The sequence below is a fragment of the Primulina tabacum genome, chromosome 4 (assembly GCF_025594145.1).
Source record: "Primulina tabacum isolate GXHZ01 chromosome 4, ASM2559414v2, whole genome shotgun sequence".
NCBI lineage: Eukaryota > Viridiplantae > Streptophyta > Magnoliopsida > Lamiales > Gesneriaceae > Primulina > Primulina tabacum.
The window spans coordinates 49,031,075-49,048,206 of NC_134553.1; the positions used below are offsets into that span (position 1 = coordinate 49,031,075).

Consider the following 17,132-nt stretch of genomic DNA (forward strand, 5'->3'; position numbering starts at 1 on the left):
ACATATTCTAAATTCTTTTATCTCTAGTCATTCAAGAAACATTAATTAACAACGATTAAGATCAGCTCAAGTTTAGAATAAAAATTTAAAGAGTTTATTAAACCTTTTTTTTTAACTAATTTTCGATCCTAACAAGTGATATAAGATAAAATCTTTCTTGAACTCTGATATTCGTATATATATACATAACGACATCATTAAAAAAGATCTCTATATCCTCTAAAGAAGATTATGATTATTGAAAAATTCGTATGCATACACATTTGGGCCACATAATGATGACAAGTGGTATGGGATGAAATTTCAAATGTAATCAACTATTCGATGTTGTGTTGCACGTTTTATTTTTACTAAACTTGTTTTTATCGAAAATTTTATAAAGAATATCCCTGTAGAGGGTGAGGGTTTTCTTTTGTTGTCTTATGTGGTCGAATATGACCGGTGTTTTTCTACAATTTGATGTGCACCCTCAAATATAACAACACCATTATTAACCTTCATAATTTTCATTGGACCGTCTATGGTAACATACCATATTTGTCTACTCTCTAAATTAAATATTGCTAGTCTTGTCACATTTCTTTTATGAACACATCTTCGTGTGGCTCACAACAAAACATAATGATAAATTTTTACGTGATTTTAAAACAATAAACAAAAGCAAAAAGACTATGCTTGTCCATAAATGATTTGAATTCGATTGGACAGGCGCAATCAATCAGACAACCTCAAGTATATCTTCACTCAACCAGACGTGAATATGAGACAGAGACAGTTGATAGGACTTAATTAAAGATTACGATTGTAATTATCCATTACCTAGATTGTAATATATCTTACAATCTAGGTAATGGAAACCAAGTTGCAGATGCATTGAGTCGAAAGATATTGAATGTTGTTCGATGGGGATCCAGATGAGATTCGAAATTCGAGATCTTCGAAAATGGGTCGGTGGGTGAGACTTGGATAACAGAGAGGAGAGTGATGAACAAAGTCTATTTTAGATTTTGCTTGGTTCATAGGCAAAACTTACTTATCCCTAATATTATTTTTACAATAACAATCTCATTCGTCCTATGTACCAAACGAGGTCTTAATTTTGTAAGTCCTTGATAAAATATATATGAGTATAAAACGAGACTTCGGCAACACATTATCCTCCGCCCAAATAGAAAACCTTGGAAATACTCTTCTAGTCGTGCGAACGATAAATGACGTGAGGAATTTTTTATTTATGGGTGCCCCCACATGGAGGCTAGATGAGGCTAAGTCGGAGCGTTGTATCTTAACTTGGTAAAATCATTAAGATAAATATAAGAGAAGTCTCATATTTAAAAGAAGATAAATCAAGAGTATTATCTTGATTAACATGATAAATATCTCATATATCGGATAGATATCATCAAGATTTGTCAAATCTCTCTCTATGAAGGTTAAAAAACATCTATAAATACAGGCATACGGGTCAATAAAAAATATACGATTCATTAAAAATTTAATTAAATAAAAAAGATTTTGACTTTTTAAATTGAGAAAAGGGAGTTGACTATGTTAATTAGGTGAGATAAATAATTAGCTCATTAATTAGTTAGTAAAATTTAATTTTTTAAAAAAATAATTTTTAAATGGACGTCTCCAGATTTCAGCGTGTCATTCTAGCTATTTTTGTGTTCATCACAGCAAAAAAAAACAAAATATAATCAAATATCATTTGAAAGTTTGAATATTTGTAAGAGAAGTAAGTATATACTCGTAATGCTATTACTATTATCGTAATGTTGTAGCAACTAGATTTGTTTCAGCTTAGGTCTGGTCGTTCTTGGTTAGAATTTTTGTGGGTGGAGTTAGTGTGAGTGTTTACGGTCGAGCAAGGTAGTGTGGGTTGAGTGTGCTAAGTGTGTGGGTCGAGCAGGTGGGTGGAGTGTGCTCAGTGTGTGGGTCGAGTGTGCTAAGATGTCGGTTGAGTGTTCTAAGTGTGTGGGTCGAGCAGGTAGTATTGGTTGAGTGTGGTGTGGGTCGAGCATGTGAGTGGAGTGTTCTAAGTGTGTGGGTCGTGTGTGTTCAGATATGTTAGTATTGCCACCTGTGATCAAGAGAAGACGTGGAAGAAAAAAACAAAACATATTTCCATCTATAGAAGAATTTAGTAGAAGAAAGAGTTGAATGATATGAAATTTGTTTGAATTTATAGACAATCGATTTTATTAATGTGTTTGTATTTTTTTTGACAAATATTGTAATGTATTTGTGGTGAATTTTTAATTTTGGGTCGAGTGAGTGGTGAATGGGTCGATTTTGGGTCGAGTAGGTGGTGAGTAGGTCGAGTGGACATAGATTGTAATGTGTTTGTGGTGGATTTTTAAGTTTAGGTCGAGTGGGTGGTGAGTGGATCGATTTTGGGTCGAATGGGTGAAGAGTGGGTGGAGTTTGGGGTTTGGTTTATGGTTTATTTGTTTAGGGTTTGGGTTGAGTTTGGGTTAATTTTGGGTCGAGTTGGTGGATTTTGAGTTTTGATAATGTTGTAATATATGATTGATATTTATGATGATGACTTTAAATATAATTAGAATGTATCTGAAGTATATAAAAAATTTATAATAATGTGAACATTTTAATATGATTTATGTATTATAATTTAAGTGTGTTGTTAAAAAATTCCATAAATAGTGGAACCTAATGTTAAGAATGTATCATTTAGTCGAGCCATGTGAGTTGAATATCCACTCCACTGAATGTTTATTGTATCTAAAATTCATAACAAATCTCATAACAATAGTGGAACCTAAAAAATTCATAACAAATTTCACTCCAACATGATCACTCGACTGAATGTTTATTGTATCTCAATAGGTCGAGTCATATGAGTTGAATATTTAATAAATCTCAATGGATCGAGCCTCCATGTTACTTCGTGGGGAAGTAAATCTACAAAAAAACAAAAAATGTTATTTTAATTGTCAAAATTTAAAATTAAGTAGTGTTGTAGTAAAAAAATTGGGTGGAGTCACTGAGATTTTGGTGGAATAACCAATAGGCTCGACTCAAACCTCGCCCCTCAACCCAAACATCAAACCCTCGACCCAGTTGTAAAATCTCGACCCACCCGGGTCGAGGTGTGAAGAGTGCTCTTCACACCTGGGTCGAGCTCGACCCAAGCTCTTCACACCTTTGCATATTTCAAATGATTGAGCCGTGGGTTGATTGGGTCGAGCATGTTGCATATGTCAGTATTATTTCATTTAATCAAGAGAAGACGCGAAAGAAAAACGAATAGAAGAGATTTACTTCTATTGGAGAATTTGGTAGAAAATCCGGTTGAATGATATGTAATTTGTTTGAATTTAAAAAAAAAAGCCAATTTTATTAATGTGTTAAGTTTTGTTTTTTTCTTGATAGAGATTTTAATGTGTTTGTGGTGGAATGAGTCGAGTAGATTGAGTTTGGGTGGAGTGAGTTATTGTAATGTGTTTGTGGTGGAGTTTGGGTGGAGTGTGGGTAGAGTAGGTGGAGTTTGGGTAGAGTGAGCTATTGTATTGTGTTTGTGGTGCAGTGGGATCGAGTAAATGGAGTTTGGTGGAGTTTGGGTTGAGTGGGTGCATTTTGGGTGGAGCTCGGGTTGAGTGGGTGCATTTTGGCTTCGACCTAAAATTCCTTGTCTGTGTGCTGTGTGTCGAACAAATTTCATAAAAATAGTGGAACCTAAAAAATTCGTAACAAATTTCACTCCAACATGTTCCCTCGACTGAATATTTAATGTATCTCAATGGATCGAGTCTCCATATTATTCGTGTAATGAACGTGGGTCGAGCCAGCCTCCATGGTCGATGGTTCGATCCAAAGCTCCACTTTGGGTCGAGCTCGACCCAAAACAATGGGTTGGGTCTTTTTGGGTCTTTTGAGTCTTTGGTTCTTTTGGCTCGACCCAATTAATTGTTTTCGTTATTAAAAATAAATTGAGGTGTATTAGAATTTCAAAACTCTAATCAAAACTTCTTCAATGGATCATATAAATTCAACTCAAAATCAATAAAAATATCAAATAATTGTTTTTATCCCAAATACTGGAACTATAAGTAAGTATTATAAAATTTGTATAGAAGTGATATTGTAATAGTTTTACAGAAATTAGTTTATTTCGAGATTGTGATTCATTTATTCGGTAGAAGTATGAGTGGGTCGAGCAGTGTCTAGTGGGTCGAGCATGGGTGTAATGGGTCGAGCTGGGGTAGTACATTGTTGCATATTCAAATGGGCGTGAGTTGGGTACATTTTGAGTGAGTGGGTCAAGTGGGTGGATTTTGGGGAAGTGACTGAAAAAAAAAATTGTAAAAAATTAAAATTGTTTTGTGTTATAGTAAAAAAATTGGGCTGAGACTCGACCCAAACATCAAGCCTCGCTCACCACGCAGGTCAAGTTCTGTACAAGCTCGACTCAATGTTAAGTTTCGACCCAAAATTCGCTCTGTGTTGTCTCGTTTGATTTCTTCCAAACATAGACTCATTGTTACTTATGAAGTGAAAAACCAAATAAATTTGATAAATTTGACAAAAATGGTGATGGAAAGAATGATATAATCAGAAAGATTGAGAAGTTTGGAGTGAAAAGTGAGTCGTGAAAATTTTAAGTTTTTTAATTTAATAAAATTTTAAAAATTATTATATATAAAATTTAAATTAAAATACACTAATCAAAAAAATAAAATATACTTAACTTAAGCGACGGTAATGTTGAACAATACCGTCGCAATATTCGGCGACGGCTGTACAAAACCGTCGCTACAAGCGACGGTGTTTATAACCGTCGCCAATAGCGACAGTTCTTTACCGTCGCCGATTTCGATCGGCTATTGCACAATTTAACTTAAATCCGTCGCTAATGGCGACGGGTTTTTTAAAAACCGTCGCTATGATTCTATATATACCGAAGTTCGCGAATATTATCTTCGGCGAATTTTTTCAAAGTTTCGGTTTTTTTACTTTGTACTAACATTTTGTAGTGCTTGTTTCTTCATTCCTCTAATAAAACAACTAGTGGCTGGCTGCAAAACCCTCGCCCGTTAAATTTTTCCTACGTTCAGCGTCTCGGTAAGTTTTCTCTAGATTACGCATTACGAATTCCTCTGTTGTTGATTCACTTGTTTTTTGTTGTTTATTCGTATTATTCTGAGGGTGGTGGAATTATTGGGGGAGAAACTTTTGTGGAATCATATTCGTTTTCGATCAACGCCCTTTAATTTATTCAAAATGATTCTGAAGTGTTGTGCTTGTTCACGGATATTTTACTAAAATTATAATGTTAACGATTGTGTTGTCATTGGAGGCTAGATGAGGCTCAGTCGGAGCGTTGTTGTACCTGAGGAATTAGCGAATGATAATGTTAAACCTAACCCCCTATATTCTTTTTATATTTCTTTTTTCAGATTTTGTTAGTGAGTACAAAAATACAAAATGTATAATATGCTTTATATAAGCCATCTTAAATAATATCTAATTCAAATTCACATTATATTTATATTTCTAATATATTCGAGAATATTTCGGACTGAGCCGAGATTGCGTTTGGATAGATGATACTGTATTAATTTCAGATTCACCTTCGTTTATTCCATACACATATGTTAATAATTATGTTTGATTTCAAATTAGTCAAAATATGTGTCGTTTGAGTGATTAAAGTACTATATTATTTGGGAGAAGACATACAATTTCTTGTAATCAAATTCAAGAAAGTCCTTGCTGATAATCATACTCTCCGAGCCAATCTTTATGTTCAATTTTTTTGATGATATATATGTAATAATAATATGTAGGAGAATGAGTACTTCCAAAATGAAAACGGAGCTGACGACGAAAAAATGAAGATGACGACAATGAAAACAAAGCTGGCGACAACCGAAGTTCGTCGAGCTCAATTCGAAAATTTTAAAACTTTTAGCTCGAATTCAGTTCGAATTAAAGCCATAGTTCGAGTTCGGCTCGAAATATTCGTACATGTTCGTGAATTATTCGAACTATTCCTCGATAATAAGTACTCGAAATGCTCGAAATTGATTTATTTAATATATATAATTATACTATATTAATAAAATATTGAGACTCACGAACTATCGAAAACAATAATTTGGGCTCGAGTTCGGCTTGAAAGAAGTTCGAACATGTTCGAGTTCGTTACGAATTTGATAAGATCGAATACAAATCAAAGAGTCGGCTCGAAAAACTTGCGAACCGATTTGGTTCGTTTACACCCTTAGTTTGGAGGAGACATCATTTCTTGCAATCAAATTACTTCGAAAATGAAAACGAAGCTAACGACAACCGAAATCAGGTATGCAATTTTTGTGCAAATAAATATAATAATTTGTTTATGATCTTGTCCATGCTTGATTTGTATTTGTTCAAACCTTGTTTGAGGATTAATTTAGACACTTATGTCCCTTTTTATTGTATTTTTTACTTCAAAACATGTGTTCAATTATAATTTGAATGTCTTTGTATAATTTATTTTTTTGTAACCATATTCAAGTTAAATTATTGATTTGTTTATGATTGTGTCAGTTCAAAAGTTTCATTCATTCAATATTTAATTTGAGTGCTTAAAGTTCTACATATTTGGGTGGAGACATACCATTTCTTGTAATCAAATTCAAGCAAATTTTTGCTGATAATCATTTCTGAGTCATTCTTTATGTTCGTTTTTTTGATTATATATAGTTAATAATAATAATAATAATAATAACAACAATAACAACAACAACATACAGGAGAATGTGTACACTTCCAAAATGAAAATGAAGATGTCGACAACCAAAATCAGGTATTAAATTTTTGTGCAAATAAATATGCTAATTTGTTTATGATCTTGTCGATGCTTGATTTATCTTTGTTCAAAACTTTGTTTGAGAAATTTGAAGTACTGTTTATGTACCCTTTTATTTTATTTTTTTTACTTGAAAACACGTGTTCAATTATAATTTGGATGTCTTTGTATAGTCTATCGCATTTACTCATATTCAAGCAAAAGTATTGATTTGTTTATGATTGTGTCAGTACAAAAGTTGAATTTGATTAAAATATTATATTAGGTTGGAGCAAGTCCTTGATGATAATCATACTCTTTGGTGGAAGGAAACAGACCCTTAGTGGTGGATATCACCCCCGTGAAATGTTTAAATTTAAATTCTCTATTTTTTTGCATTTAATTTTTATCTTCCAAATTATTGTTTGCTTAATATATGTTTTTGATATGAGATAATGAGATTGTTGGTAGACAAGGGGATAAGAGACTTGTTAAATAAGTGTACAGACACACGGCTCGCCAGGTTTTCATTCAAATATTTCCACTTTTGTTGAATTAAGTTGGGCATCATTTTTTATTTGATGGATTTGTAGGTAAATATTTCAAATTTAAAATAAAAAATCTCAAATTGATATGAGAACCAGAATCATACTTATCTTTTCGTTGTATTTTTATTCTAATTTTTGGTTCCCAAATATTCTGTTTGGTGCATCATAAATGAAGAAGAAGGCCATTTGACAAAACTTCGGAATTATATAAATTGAGGTACAATTGTATTTTTGTCAGTGATTTGGAAAAATGTATGATATTTTACTTATATAAATATTTATTATTTTTTATCATAGTTGAAATCAATAACAAATATAGGATTCTAAGAAGAATCTAAAGATCATATCATAAAAGAAAAATATGTATATAGAGATATCAGATTTAAATAAATTTGTCAAGATAATTATGACAATGAAATTAATTTTGACAGAGCTACCTTTGCAAAGCAAGCCAATGAAATTGATTAGAACTTCACAAAGAGGCAGAAAATTGTGTGAAAAATTTACTGAGCATACGTGCTGATGCTCCTCTTGGTGTTGACCAGGAAATTATAGATGGCATTGTTGAAATATATTTTTTTACTAATGGATGAATTGCTCTTGACCCACCAGGCTGATGAAGTTTTTGTCTCTTCTCGAGATGCTGAGTAAATATTTATCTAAAACTTTTTTAGCAAAATTTCTTATATTACATCATACTTGGTATTTTTATTTGTGCTATGGTGTCTTTTTCCAACAATTGGAAAACTACGAACGGATTTGGAACAACTCCACACAGAAAAGAAGGCACTTATGATATTATCATTTTCTTTAATATTATCATTTTGGAAATAATTATGATGTTAAATAAATTATATTTTATTTTCTTATCTACTAATTCAGGAAAACATATTGAAGAAAATTGTACAAAACTGATAGATAAACGCTGGAACTAAAGAGGACAATGTCTTTATTTGAACTCTTTCTTATGCGTTAAGCTCATACTATTGTAGTTTTTTAGTCTTTCTATATAGATTTTACAAGTTTTAAAGACATTTCTAGAATATTATGTGATTATTGAATACATTGTGTTGGCTTTACCAAGTTTGTTAGTGAAGATACATTGTCCTCTTTAGTTTCAGCGTTTATATATCAGTTTTGCACAATTTCATTCAATCTGTTTTCCTGAATTAGTAGAGAATAGAATAGAGTAAAATTTATTTAACATCATAATTAGTTTTTCAAAATGATAATATTAAAGAAAATGATAATATCACTCGTGCCTCTTTTTTCGTGCGGAGTTGTTCCAGATCCGTTCGTAGTTTCTCTAATTGTTGGGAAAAGGGCATCGTAGCACAAGTAAAAATAATAAAACTAAGTATGAGGTAATATAAGAAATTTTGCTAGAAAATTTTTTGATGAATATTTACTGAGCATCTCGAGAGGAGATAAAAACTTCACCATCTCTGCGCTTCAAGAACAATTCATCCCTTTGTAGAAAAAATATGTTAACCATGATATCTGTAAATTTCTGGTCAATGCCAACACGAGCATCAACATGACCCCAGTAAATTTTTCACACCATTTTCTGCCTATTTGTGAAGTTCTATCAACTTCATTGGCTTGCTTTGCAAAGATAGTTTTGCCAAAACTAATTTCATTGTTGTAATCATTTTGGCAAATTTATAAAAATCTGGTATCCCTGAATACATATTTCTCTTTTCTGGTCTAATCTCTATATTCTCTTCTTATAATCCTATTTTTGTTCTTGATTTCAACTCTGATAAAAAAAATATTTATATAAGTAAAATACTATACCCTTTTCAAAATCACTGACAAAATTATAATCGTACCTCAATTCAGCAATTCCAAAGTTTCGTCAGCTGCCTTCATCCTCTTTTTTGCTGCAACAAACAGAATGCTTGGGAACAAAAAATTAGAATACAACGAAAAGATATGTATGATTCAGGTTCTTATGTCAATTTGTAAATTTGAAATCTTTACCTACAAATACATTAAATAAAAAATGCAACCTAACTTTATCTCAACAAAAGTGAAAATATTTAAATGAAAATCTGGTGTGCCGTGTGACTGTACACTCGTTTAACATGTATTCAAATTTTGTACTGACACAATCATAAACAAATCAATACTTTTGATTGAATATGAGTACATGCGATAGACTGTACAAACACATCCAAATTTTAATTGAATACATGTTTTCATGTAAAAAAATACAATAAAAGGGTACCTAGGTGTCCAAATTAGAGCAATATTTCAAATCCTCAAACAAAGTTTTGAATAAAGACAAATCAAGCATCGACAAGATCATAAACAAATTAGTACATGCGATAGACTATACAAAGACTTCTAAATTATAATCATGCGATAGACTATACAAAGACTTCTAAATTATAATCGAACATATGTTTTCAAGTAAAAAATAAAATAGAAGGGTACCTAAGTGTCCAAATTAGAGCAATATTCCAAATCCTCGAACAAAGTTTTGAACAAATACAAATCAAGCATCGACACAAACATAAACAAATTAGTATTTATTTGCACAAAAATTTAATATCTGATTCCGGTTGTTGTCAGCTTCGTTTTCATTTTGGAAGTACACATTTTCCTGCATGTTGGTATTATTATTATTATTATTATTATTATTAAATATATATTAAAAAAATTGAACATAAACATTGACTCAGAGAGTGATTATCAACAAGAACTTGCTTGAATTTGATTACAAGAAATGGTATTCTCCACCCAACTAAAATAGAACTGTAATCATTCAAATTAAATATTGATCGAATGGAATTTTGTACTGACACAATCATAAACAAATCAATAATTTAACTTGAATATGATTACAAAAACATGGACTATACAAAAACATTCAAATTTATGTTTTCAAATAAAAAAATTCAATAAAAGAGGACCTAAATGTCCAAATTAGTGCAGTATTTTAAATTTGTTCATGCATCGACAAGATAATAAACAAATTATTATATTTATTTGCACAAAAATTTCATAACTGATTCCGGTTATCGCCAGCTTCGTTTTCATTTTCATGTTACACATTCTCCTACATATTATTATTATTACATATATATAATCAAAAAATTTGAACATGATTGGCTCAGAGAGTATAATTATCAGCAAGGACTTGCTTGAATTTGATTGCAAGCAATGGTATGTCTTCTCCAAGATTCGCGAGTTTTCTGAGCCCGCACGAAAAATATTTAATTTGTATTCGAGCTTATCGAACTCGAGCCAAACTCGAGCCCAAATTATTTTATTCAATAGTTCGCGAGCTTCTCACGAGTCTTAATATTTTATTAATATAGTATAATTATATAAATAAATTTCGAGCATTTCGAGTACTATTTATCGAGCAACAGCTCGAATAATTCCCGAACATTTCGAATATATCGAGCCGAACTCGAACACGGGCTTTAATTCGAACCGAATTCGAGCCAAAATGTTTTAAAACTTTCAGATTGAGCTCGACGAATTCAAGTCTTCAAATTTTTGTCATATTCGGTTCGATTAGGTTCTTTTACATCTCTACTTCCAACTAATATAGTATTTTAATCACTCCAATTAAATTTTGATCAAATCGAATTTTTTTACCGACACAATCATAAACAAATCGATACTTTAGTTTGGATATGATTAAATAAATAGACTATACAAAGACATTCAAATTATAACCAACCACGTGTCCTCAATTAAAAATACATAAAAGGAAACAGAAGTGTGTCCGAATTAATGTAGTATTTCAAATCCTGAAAGTTTTGAACAAATACAAATTAAGCATCGACAAGATCATAAACAATTTATTATATTTATTCGTACAAAAATTTCATACCTGATTCCAGTTTTTGCCAGCCTCGATTTGTAGGAGAATATGTACTGACACAATCATAAACAAATCAATATTTTATGTTTAAGTTTTTTGATTATATATATGTAATAATAATAATATGTATGAGAATATGTACTATGAAAATGAACACGAAGCTGGCGACAACCGGAATCAGGTACAAAATTGTAATAGCCCAATATTTTATCATGTTAATGATTATGGTTTATTATTGCTATGAACATGTTTTATGATTTAATGATTAAGATTATGTGAAATGATTATGGGTATGTTTATTGGAATAGTTGTTGGAGTTATGTTTTATAATTGTTGTTGGATATGTAAATGGATGGGTTCTTGTTGTAATGTTCTAGGATGATTGGAGAAGAAGGTATTTGGGGTAGAGTGAACATGTGAAATTTTAAAATATCATGTATTTTGTTGAATGTGTTGGCTTTTAGCTTTGTGTTTGAATGATATTGTGTATGATGTAATGGCATGTATGTATCTTTTCTTTTCAATGTTAAAGCTTACGCGTAAGTTATTTCCTTTAAATGTTATTGTCATGGGAGTGAGTTGTTTCAAAAATTTTTGTGCAAATAAATATAATAATTTGTTTATGATCTTGTCGATGCTTGATTTGTATTCGTTCAAAACCTTGTTTAAGGATTTGAAATACTATACTAATTTGGACACTTAGGTTCTTTTTATTATTTTTTTACTTGAAAACATGTGTTAAGTTATAATTTTGGATGTTTTTGTATAGCCTATCTTTTTGTAATCATATTCAAAGTTAAATAATGATTTGTTTATGATTACGTCAGTATAAAAGTTCTATTCGATCAAAATTTAATTTGAGTAATTAAAATCTTATTATTTGGGCAGAGACATACTAGTTCTTGTAACCAAATTCAAGAACTAGTATTTGCTAATATTCTTACTTCATGAGCCAATCTTATGTTCAATTTTTTTATTGTATATATATATATATATTATTTATTAATTTATATGTAATAATAATTATAATATTAAAGAGAACGTGTACTTCCAAAATGAAAACGAAGTTTGACAACAATGAAAATGAAGATGACAACAACCTGAATCAGGTTTTAATTTTTTGTGCAAATAACTATAATAATTTGTTTATGATCTTGTCAATACTCGAGTGACTAAACTATGATGGTACTAGTACAAAAGTTGATTTGATCAAAATTTAATTCGAGTGACTAAACTACTAATATTAGTTGGGAGGAGACATACCATTTCTTGTAATCAAATTCAAGCAAGTCCTTGCTGATAATCATACTCTCCGAGTCAATCTTTATGTGCAATTTTTTTGATGATAATAATAAAATAATAAAATAATAATATATAGGAGAATGAGTACTTCCAAAATGAAAATGGAACTGACGACAATGAAAATAAAGATGACGACAATGAAAACGAAGTTGGAGACAATTGGAATCAGGTATGAAATTTTTGTACGAATAAATATAATGATTTGTTTATTATATTGTAGATGCTTGATTTGTATTTGTTCAAAACTTTGAGGATTTGAAATACCGCACTAATTTGGACACTTCGGTTTCCTTTTAATGTATTTTTAATTGAGTTGGTCAATTATAATTTGAATGTCTTTGTATAGTCTATTTTTTAATCATATTTAAGCTAAAATATCGATTTGTTTATGATTGTGTCAGTACAAAAATTTGAAGGCTCGAATTCGTCGAGCTCAATTCGAAAGTTTTAAAATTTTTGGCTCGAATTTGGTTTGAATTAAAACCCGAGTTCGAGTTTATCTCAAAATATTCGGACGTGTTCACGAATTTTTCGAACATTATTGTTCGAAAATAAGTGTCGCAAATTATCAAACAAAATAATTTGAGTTCGAGTTCGGCTTGCAAAAAATTCAAACATATTCGAGTTCGGCTTGAATCCGATAAACTGAGAGGAATGTACTTTCAACAATTGGCTCTCTTTCTCCTATTCTTCTTTGTGCCATAGGATTCGGACAGTTCTAAAACAGGAAGAACAGACAATCAAAGTTGAATCCGGAGAGGCAAAACCAATATTCAATGATTTACTAAAGATATACTGCACTTACCGAATCAAATGATTCCTAGCACTGACTAGTTGCTCACACTACACTTGGCCGAGAGATTCAGGTCCAACTAAATCACCTCGATGCGCGAAAATGTTTATTCCTCATGACTGTGCTTCTGGATTACAACGGAAAATTCTCAGTTTATCGACAAGAATCCGATCGACCGCTTCAATCTTTAATCGTGTTACATATTCCAAATTGCAGTTGGACAAAAGAACCATACTGAGCCTAAGATAAAAATATGCTCCTTTGCACTGCAATTCAACTAAATAAATGTAGTTGCAAAACAAATCGCAGAGTAATCGATCCCAACAATAATCATAAAACTGGCAACACATTATGCCAGAAAGGGAGAGATTTGACGGTGAGCTAACAAGTAAAAAAACGAAGTGAAAACATTCGGAATAGAGAACTAACAAAAAACAAAGATTTAAACTTGGGCAGTAGAAAGATGGATGAAAAATAAAATGGAAAAATAAAGAACATGTATTGGTGGCAAAATGGAGAAAGGAAGAAAATCCAGAGCTAAAATATAACACAAAAGAAGAAGAATCCGAGAAAATAAATCAATCAACCTTAATTTTAGTCCGAGAAATAGAAACATAATTCTTCTTCGTTGCCGCATCGTCCATCGCTTCGATCCAGATCACGGGAAGCGGCGAGTACCGGGTGGGTGGCGGTAACACAGCTACTGCTTTTTGCCGGCGAAGGAATGCATTTCTTAGTTGGAAGGAGTAAACCTAATACATTACATTACACGGGTCGGGTCCACTTCTGAACTATTCACACACGCGCACACACATATATATACTAGTAAAATATGCTCGCGAGTCAGGCGCGCACACAATTTTGAGAAAGATCACATTAATGCACAACCCTCTTATTCAAGTGATGGATTGGTCATTATTCACAACCCTCGTGATCAAACATGTGTTAGACAAGCGGTTACTGAAGTTTCACAAATCACTGATGAAAATCCAGTAGATTAAGCTGTTAGTGAGGAACAACAAGAAATTGTTGATCAAACAAACAACCTAATGAGATCTACTAGAATAATAAGACTACGATATCTAGTGAGTATTTCATGTATTTACAAGAATCTGACTTTAACATTGGAACCGAAAATGATCCTAGAACATTTTTACAAGCTATGAGTTGTAATGAGTCAAAACTATGGTTTGGTGCTATGAAAGTATAAAGGCCAGAAATTTCGTGTTTGAAAATTTGCGTAAAATTTAAAATTTGCTCTTTAAGTAAATAGAATGCATCATTCATAAAAACAATTGATAGAAAGTTTAACCATTCAAAATAGCAGCGGAAGTAAATAATGTTTCAAAATAACAATTTTAAATAATTCAATGACAACTTAAAATAAATCATTGTGCTAATAAAATGAATTTGCATAAAATGGTAAATGAACTGATAAATGAGGTCCTCGGGTTCCTACTACTGCCGACCCAAGATGACTCACTGGTCCCCGCCCTCGATCCCGACTTCATCAGTACCTATAACAATCAAGTCTAGTGAGTCTAAAGACTCAGCATGCATATATCGTAAATAACAAGTAATAATAATAAAATCGCATGCAAAGTGAAATATCATGTCATGAGTTATTATAATACTTGCATAACTGAACTGAAAATCGCATCATGAATAATTATAAATACGTGCATAACTGAACTGAAAGTCGTAAGTGAAATGTTTGCTCCGTAGAGCCCTGTCATAAAATAACATGTCATAAATTTTATGTTGAGATTATGTTCTACGCTAGTGGCCTCCCTGAACTGAACTGAACCGGTAAGTGACCACCGGGTGATGTAATAATCGTTTGATCAGAATAATGCCACAGGTATACTGGGTGGAACTGAACTGAACTGAACTGAACCGATAAGTGACCACCGGGTGAAGCAATAATCCCATGATAGTGAAGTGGCCACAAGCAATATCGCATAAATCTCAAAAATGAATATTTTATATTTTTATACACGTAATATAATTTAATGTCATAATTAAATATCCTGTATTATTTTACCACATGGGTTGGATCGTTCCCAGGCTCGCTGCGATCCAAATCTAACATGAAAAATATGCAAATGGTTTAACTTGATCAAACTTTGTAATTGACTCCAAAAAAAACGAGACAATTACGCCCAATGACTTAGTATTTAATCATGACTCCGTGCCAACCCGAACCAACACCGAACCATCATTTAGTCATGATTAAAATACTCTTAAAATGATGAAATTATGCTCCTAAAATTTCAGTATTTCGAATTTTGGTGAGTGGAGGCCAAAAACATGAAACGCTCTTTCGAGAGTCACTTTGGCACATTGCACCGTAAATTGTCGTACGACCTCTAAACTTAACCGAATCACGAACGGCCAAAAATACGGCCTTCCTAACTCGATGAGGTACTGTTCAGTCCAAGGCCATAGGCTAAAAGCCAATCGAGAACTCGAAACTCACCTCTGAATCGCAGCACACTTGCTGTCAAAAATTACAGCAGCAGTGTTAGCGTTTCCTTGCGTCGTTTGTAAGGCTAATGGCCATTGGGGTTTGAACCACCGATCCTGAGCCTCTTACCAACATCCCAAGGGTTGGCTTGAACCATGGCTAAGGGCCCTAGGCCAGCCACAATCCAAGCAACACCATGGACTACCCGAAACTTGCATCCTAGAGCACCAAAAATCTGTACTGTGGTGCTTCGGTTCGCTTGCTGTCTTTCATCGTTCCAGTGGCCATTTGATTGAGCATGGCTCGATCTAGACTGTCATGATGTGTGGTGTGAACCAGGGCTAAGGGCCAGAGGCCAACCGAGATCCACCCCAACCATCAAAACCGAAAGTACTCATGCAGCAAATGAAAAGGGGTCGAAGGGGGCGGGGGCTGTTCTTGTTTTATTTAAAAAAAAAAGTTGCAACCATTGACCAAGCCTCAAAAGGCCGACTTGGTCATGTCTTAGACATAATAAGGGGATGTTCTAACAGGGCAGCCAAGATCAGATTCATCTCCCTTGACAGCAAGAACAAAATTTTCGAACTCAAAATGGTTTTACGGGAGAATTGCTGTATTTTCTCAATTCCAGCATACATGGGGCTTGAACTACTGGACTAACGTGATTCTAATACACCCTAGCACATGTCTAGGGGAAGCCTTGGGAGCCTGAACACGAGCCAACCACCTGAAACGACACAAACATGGAACCTGTGAAGCATGAAAGAAAACAGAAAATTCTGCACATGCATTTTCGAAAATGTCACTCATGTATTTCGGTTTTCTTGCAATAAATTCATGTACATGCTATGTTTAAAAATATCTATATGGCTTGATTGAAGAGTGAAAGAGATATAGATATGCCTTGGTTTGTTTTGAAAGGAAAACAAACAAAACAACGACGCGACGCGGAGGAGACAGAGTGCTTCACTTTTGTTTCTTGTTTTTCTCCCTAGCTCTCACGATTTTCTACTGTTGTCTCTCTCGAAATTTTTTCTCTCTGAATGTGCTCTGAATTTCGAGAATGAGGGTGGGGAGAGAAGGTTAGGTAGATAAATGGGAAGGTTGCAAGATAAATGGAGAGAATAAGTCTTGAAATCTTTTGAATTTGAGAGATAAGGAAACAATAATGACATCAAGAGATTTGAGGGATAATTTATGAGGTGGTGACCGAAATTTCTAGTCTAGATACAAGGGAGGAAATTGCTTAATTATTTAATTATTGAAGATTAAAAGGTGAGGGAATTATCTCCAAAAAAGAATAAAGAATGATATCGAATGTTGAGTTGTCACAACTAATTAAATCTTTCAAAGGAGGTGACCGATTTTTATCTACCAAATCATGG

At 32.7% G+C, this 17,132-nt stretch overlaps 1 long non-coding RNA gene across 2 annotated transcripts; it reads left to right on the forward strand.

Annotated features, from left to right (window-relative positions):
• The first annotated feature begins 4,948 nt into the window (after nt 1-4,948).
• LOC142543697 (uncharacterized) lies at nt 4,949-7,351 on the forward strand. Of its 2 annotated transcripts, XR_012819812.1 has the most exons (3): nt 4,949-5,085; nt 5,811-6,325; nt 6,762-7,351. It is a non-coding gene; the product is annotated as an uncharacterized LOC142543697 (long non-coding RNA). The 2 variants fall into 2 exon arrangements; XR_012819811.1 differs by having other exon boundaries at nt 5,811-7,351.
• The last annotated feature ends 9,781 nt before the right edge of the window (nt 7,352-17,132 follow it).